Raw genomic sequence first — 7,094 nt, 5'->3', positions numbered from 1 at the left:
AATCAACAACAAAGCCATTGCACATCAAGCACATCTCTCTGCTATGCGACAGCGCACCAATAATCTATATGCAGAACGTACAGTGTAGCAGCCTGTCCGTTCATAGTGCCATGCCCAATAATCATCGGTCGCATGCAGACTTAGCGGAATATTAAAAACTGCTTGAGCGTCCATTGGTAGCATGTGCTACTGCACCAACTCTCTTGTTCTAGCTACGTGTGGGTGCATCAATAAGTTCAAAATCCGTCTCTGGAGGATTAGGAAGGCGAGGATATATAACCCGCAACAGATTGTCCCTCGGCAACCATTAACCATTCCATATGTTCGTCCCTATGTGGCGGATTAGACTCACCTTTGTAAATGTTCCCACTTAAGTAATGATTTCACTTAAGGCTGGCTAGACATGGCCCTTTTATTAGCGGGCAGGCCCTTTTAGTTTGCAGGCCAGGCCGATCCTCGAGCTACTTCGGCCCGACACGAGCGTGCCGTGCCAGGCCCCTTTCTGGCCAGGCCGACTCATACGGGCAGATCTGGCCCCACTCTGCTAAAGCATTTTGAGCCCATGAGCAGTCAAGCCCATTCGTTTCCGTCCCAAACCCTCGTGGGCCCCGACCGTTCTACTCGCGGGGCGGCGCATGGCGAGGCAGCGACCGCCGGCGAGAGAGAAGAGGGATCCCAACGTCGCTCGGTCGGGAGGCGAGGCGCCTCCTACGCCGCGCGCTCGCCGGTGGCGCCGCTGCCCTCGACCCTGGACTTCCCTCCCCCAGTATGCGCACCATTCCGAAGCGTCTGCCGGTGCCCTATTGTTAGCTTAATCTGTTTGGTTTGGTTATTATTAAAGTATCTGTGCCGCGCCTACTTCGATTGTTGCTTAGCGTATCTGATACCAGTATGTGGATTCTCCAGATTCCGGTTCGTGCGCGCGCGCGTGCTCGATTGATTTGCTGGTTCCTAGCTATTCGATTATCTGAAGAAGAACCTGGCATCCATGATTGAACCCTTCCAGGTTTCGATTTGAAGGGCGTTTCGTCTGGGATCTCTTCCTGGTGTTTTAGAGATGGGCAATTAATTCCTTCAATCAAAATTAATATATGCACAATCAGTTCCTTCAAGAAACACATATGTAATGTATCAACATAGGTCACATGACATGGCATGTATCTTTCTGGATAGGGGTGGTGACAAGCCTTGGAACCCATGGTGGTGGATACTTTTCCTTTGAGAAGTTTTTAGTGATTTTAGCTTGGCCCTGGGTGTTTCTTCCCCAGTTTCTCCCTTCCCACTTAGAGACTGCAACTGCCACGCCACTGTTTCTGGAAGCGATTAATGTTTAATAGCATTCGTATATCTTCCTTGTTAAGGAATCGGTCATATACCTTTTTTTATAGAAAAATCAATTGGACATATTTGTTTTGTTGTTGGTACACTTTCCTGAAGATAGATCCATATGTAGGTTTGGTGCCTAAAAAGAGCAGACGTGGTGATGCAATTGGGGCTAGGGTGAATGTCTGTTGTGGCATTAAGATAGCGATGCAATCGCGGCTACAGCTAGTGTTTTTTTTTGTCTTTTGTGAAGTTATCTTCTACATCGGTGCAATTAGTGCTCATGCATATTACATCATGTAGGATTGCGTGCTTGCAACATTGCCAGCCATGAGCCAGGTACAGCCGCAAGATCAAATTCACCGGCATGCATTAACCCATTGATCATATGACATATCGTCATGACACCTGTGCACAGGAAGACTCCTTGTAGTAGATTCTTGGTATGCATGACAGCATGCTATAAATCAATGAAACTGTTGCATGTTATAAATAATGAAGCTGGCCAAGAAATTACCTTATTTACCCTCCAGACTTTTTTCTGAGGAATCATCTTAAAGCAGCACATCACCATTTGGTCTGTTTTGACATTTGAAAGTTGAGACTTGAGACCCTTTAGGACTTGGAAGTTCTAATGGTTGCAACTGAAGTATTGATATATTTGCTAATTAATAGGTGAATGGCCTGCTTGCTTTGTTTCTTTCATATGAACACTAGGTACTGAATGAAGAAAATAAATAGTACCGTGGGCGAGAGCTAGGGAGAACATGCATGTGCCCTATATGCGCCTTAGGTAAATTTGACAACAAAATTCGAAACAGAAGAGAAGTAAATAGAACAATGAGGCTTTCATGCATCTGTTCAATCTGTTTTTGTCTTTCTTTAACTTGTTCCTGCATTGACTGTTCGAAATGCAGGTCGGGTCACATCAAAGGGTGTGCCAAAAGCAAGCGTGATGATAGAGAATAGATAACATGAAGTCATGATGGTAAGGGTTCCCACCTTCTTAGACCATGTACAATGCAAGATGCTTAGTAAAACTAGTCAATGTGTACGTGCAATGCACGTTAATTTGGAAGTATATTAAGTGCATGTGGATATTAAGTAGGATATTATTTGCGTGTTTATGTCTATGACAGGGGTGCCTAGTTAAGCATCTGCTCTCTACAGATAAGCACCGGCTTGCATTGTACATGATCTTGCATGTTCTTTACATTGGAAACTGAAGAAGCACAAGAGGACAAAATAATGATGTTTTACCTTGTATTTCTCAAGTAAGTATATCTTGTTCAACCTCCCTATCCAAATACAGGTCAGCTTTTGAATAAAAAATTAGATGGATTAAATTCTTGTCCTTTTCTGACATCGTCTGGTATATAGTGTGTATCTTTTGCCTTGGTGAAGGTCTCACGCCAAAAAAGGGTATTATATCCATATATGGTTAGATCCATCGCAAACATTGGCAGCCTTCGTTTCTTCCCCATAGGGTCTCACTGACCTGATGGAAAATCTTTCAGTTTTAGTTCTTGATCAGGATCCGGTTTCCCTGTGGACCATCTGCAATACGCTTGCTAGATTCAACTTCAAAGGTGCGCACTTCAATTCCCAAGCATCTCCATTTCTGTTTTCCCTTTCCTGTCCAAAAAGGAAGTTGTTTTTAGAGGGAGAATGAAAGATAGTAGGTACATCATTTGGATCTGATACAACTTTGCCCAAGATTTTGCATATTCATGGGGCGACTATAAAAGGCTCGATTTGATGTCTGTTGGTGTCTTCTATCCACACAGGCACATCTGATCGAATTTCGGATATTTCATATTTCTGCTGTTTGGTGGGAAGTTTGGGTGTACGGCTGTTTGGCTGGAAGTTTGAGTGTACGGCTGTTTGGCGGGAAGTTTGGGTGTACGGCCGCTTGCTGTGAAGATTGGGTGTACGGTTGTCCGGTGGGAATATTTATACGTTCTATCCATCATGATCTGGACCACTAATTAACGGTTGGATGGCTTGCGTGTGTGGATATATAACGCTTCTCATGACGTGAAGCTTGGCGAGCTATGGCCCCACGTGGCAGTGAACCTGTCCTCGGTATCATGTACAGATCGTACAACCATCATATATGTGGAGTATTTCCGTAGATGTATGACATTTTTAAACAGAAAGGAGACAGATGCAGTTCCATATAGGATATAGTGTTATGCGTCACCCTTCCAAAGGACCATTAGTTTATACAGCATATGTGTGTGTAATATATTGCGTGAACTTCACAGTTTAAACAGAGGCAGCATATGTAGTTCTTAATGGGATATAGCTAGCTGCTAGTTACTGGGCCGCCCTTCCAAGTGCTATTAAATTGCAGAAAGTGTTGGATTATGTGGTCAAATGGGAAAAAACACATACCAAGTAGCTATATTAGTTTAGAAGATACTCACTTGTTGCAATGGTACATGCAGGTTGGGATATTAATATAACTATATTTGGACATGATAACACGGTGTTTGCTCTCAAAGTTTTGAGTCTAACTTCTACTGTTTTGTAGTTCTTCCCTTCCAAACAGGGGAAGAGGCCCTAGATTCCCTTAAAAGGGGGGTTGCTAAAGATGAGGAGCTTGATTTGATAGTAGCGGAAGTTCATCCTGGCAATACAGAGGTGGGCACCTTGCGTCTGTTTCACCACATCCTGAATGAACTTGAAGTGCCTCTCATCAGTAAGCATTTGTATTCAGAGCTGTATTGTTTTAAAAAAAAATTCTTCCATCCCAAACTCATTAATCTAGGAGTGTTGTTTCTTGGCTGCAGCTATGTGTGCCTATGATGAGGCAGTCTCTGCACGCATGACCCTTGGAACATGCTTCAATGTGGTTAAGCCGTTGGATACTGAAACCGTAAATTTTCTGAGGATGAGAGCACTGCAACACATGTCTATTAAAAATCACAGGTCTGAAACTGAGGATGGAGAACAAGATGCGTTGAACGTGAATGTCTATTCAGATAATCTGGGTCGGTTCATATGGAGCAGTGAGCTCCATGAAAAGTTTTTGCAGGCTGTTGAAGTGCTTGGGGCGTGTAAGGCTATCTGCACTTGGCATAAATTAGTCATCTGTTATATTTAACTGCTGAAAAAGCATGACCTTTGAGTTTGTGTTTTTGTTTTGGCCAACAGCTGGTACGGCAAGAAAAATTCACCAGTACATGAATGCCAAGGATTTGAATTTGACCATACAGCACATCGCAAGCCATCTCCAGGTGGGTGATCGATTTAGTTTATCTGCAACTGCGGTATTGCCAGTACATCAATAGGCAGTATGTACGTTTTTGTTAAATTTTGTTTGTTTAATAGATGAAGATAAGTAGTAGAAGCTGACAACCTATGCATTTCCAGAAGAAACACATGTACATGGATGTCTTTATTTTCCAGAAGGAACACATGTACATGGATGTCTCTTACCTGCGTTAGTACTCAGTAGTCAGTACTCTCTGTCTCTGCATGCCATGAAGATTAAGTTTTGTATGGTACTCTAGATCAAATTTCAGGAGTAGATTTTGTTACAGAACCAATCACAATTGAAAAACAAACTTTTTGCATGTTAGCAAGTTGTCCTAATTCGTAAATAATCAGACTATCCAAATCATTATTATAACCCAGCTTACCAAATCAACGGATTAATAATTGTCATCACATTTCTGTGAATTTTGTGAACAATGTACTACTTTATTGGTATTTTCTCCTTTATCGGTTAAATTGGGGGCTTATTGACGTGACTTTGGTCTACCCTTGGCTGATGCTAGCAGTAGGGTTTTGGCTTCTTTTTGGTCTTGTTGCTAGTGTTTGTTTGTACTGTTTGTGCTTTCTTGGCACTCTCCTTCTAATACAAAATGAAACACGTCCGGGCGCGTTTTTGAGAAGAAAAAAATGTGCATACTCGACAAGTTTCAAGTTCATCTATTTCAGCGTTGTTATGCTAAGCGCTAAAATTTCTGCATTATTCTCACTTTCTATATTGTGATGTGTGATCCCTGTCTTGAATGTTCTGTTCTGTATTTTGATGTAGAAACACCGGCTGCGGGCGCAGAAGTTATCTCACAATGAAGAGGTTTATCAACATTATGCCAGCATCAGCATACAAGGTAGCCAGTGCTAAACCCAATAATCATCCGGCAACAACCCAGACGCAGTTCACACATGGGGTTGCCTCTGCTATCTGGGACAAGTACCCCGGGATGGTGTGGCCACATGTGGAGGGAAGTTCAGCAAGCTCTGCTATGTGGTACAATTACCCCGGAAAGCCGTGGGGACAAGTAGGGGAGAGTTCGGCCGGAGCACGAGTTTCTCAGACTAATGCACGCCCACCTCCAGTTCTGATACATGGTACCAAGTCCATCTGGGACCGTTACGAGGAGAGCCTACAGTACTATAATGAGAGAATGTCATACAAACGCGGGGTGCTACCTATAAGGAGCAAGGCACTTGATGGATATGGACGCAACATTTCCGTCAACCTGGAGAGAGAGATCAGTTGTACTGAATCAGCAGGCAAGATTGTCATCAACCTGGAGAGCGATGACATGCAGAAAGACACCACGGACGACGTGCACGCCACAGTTACTCCGCAGGAAGACATAATGGACGAGGTGCATGGCGCAGTTACTCTGCAGAAAGACACCATGAACGAGGTGTACGCCACAGTTACTCTGCAGAAAGACACCATGGACGGAGCGCACGCCGCAGTTACTCCACATGGAGTGAATGAGGTGCCTGCTGCAAACATGGGCGCTGGTTATCTGGTGGATCTAGCAGGCAACTACCACCCCGCTGCAGAGAATGCACAGTCTGAGCCTTTCAGTGACTTGGATTGGGAAGAGGTGGAGAAATTCTGGACGAACCAGATGGAAGGACAGCAGGAGCAGCAAGGCCTTGAACTAGTGGATCTGCTCCAGGTAGATGGCATTTCACCAGAGGAACTGCTCCAGGAAGACGAAGCCTGGAACCAGGCACTTCAGCCGGCAAACCCGGCGAATGTCGTCAACAACGCACCCATGGCTGAAGAACCGGCCGCTGGAGGGGCCCCGGTGTACGATCTTGCGAACCAGTCCGGTGTCGCCGAAAATGTGTTCTGAGTCTGGATCCCCCAGTTTGCGGGCGACGACTACGGCATGCCGTTCTAGGCCTGCCGGAAGAGGGGCAACTGAAGAGCTGCTTTATCTTAATAATAATAAGACTGATGAACAGTATAGGCAATAAGGGTTCCTGTGGAGAAATCCCCGGGAGATACATGGGAGAGCTGCTGATGCTTGGACATATATCCAGTGCTGTGTGGCATTGGTTAAACCCTTTCGTTAATAGGTTGTGTTATGACATATATCAGTTTCCAGATGCATTATGACCTGATAATTCCGAATTTGTGTCTGTTCTATCTAGTCTAGGGTTTTGTTCTTCGAATGAAGGAGCACCACTGCACCAGGCTCCCAAGTTCATCACTAGCGCTCCCCCGCTGCCGTTTGATCTTTTTACCGTCGTACTTTTTTTTGCGTTGGCATTCGGTCAACTTCGTACTTTTTTTGGTGTCGGCATTCGGTCAACCGCCCGTTCGTTTTGCACGCTTAAGCTGGCTTCACAAGTCGATGACTGGTGGACCTTACTAGGTGTGGGGTCCAGCGAATAAGAGGGGGTTTCTTTTGGTTTGCTTACGTGAAGATAGACAAGCACCAAAGCCAATCGAGACAAGCCGGTGAAACCCTCTACAGCTGCCACCCTGGCTTCTCTCTCACACCACG

At 44.7% G+C, this 7,094-nt stretch overlaps 1 pseudogene; it reads left to right on the top strand.

The window, feature by feature from the left end:
• The first annotated feature begins 575 nt into the window (after positions 1-575).
• On the top strand, positions 576-6,720 carry LOC125528734 (annotated as a pseudogene).
• Positions 6,721-7,094: the final 374 nt, after the last annotated feature.

This window comes from Triticum urartu, unplaced genomic scaffold (assembly GCF_003073215.2).
Source record: "Triticum urartu cultivar G1812 unplaced genomic scaffold, Tu2.1 TuUngrouped_contig_5075, whole genome shotgun sequence".
Taxonomy (NCBI): domain Eukaryota; kingdom Viridiplantae; phylum Streptophyta; class Magnoliopsida; order Poales; family Poaceae; genus Triticum; species Triticum urartu.
Note: the sequence above shows the minus strand (reverse complement) of the source record. Positions and strands in the feature narration are given on the sequence as shown.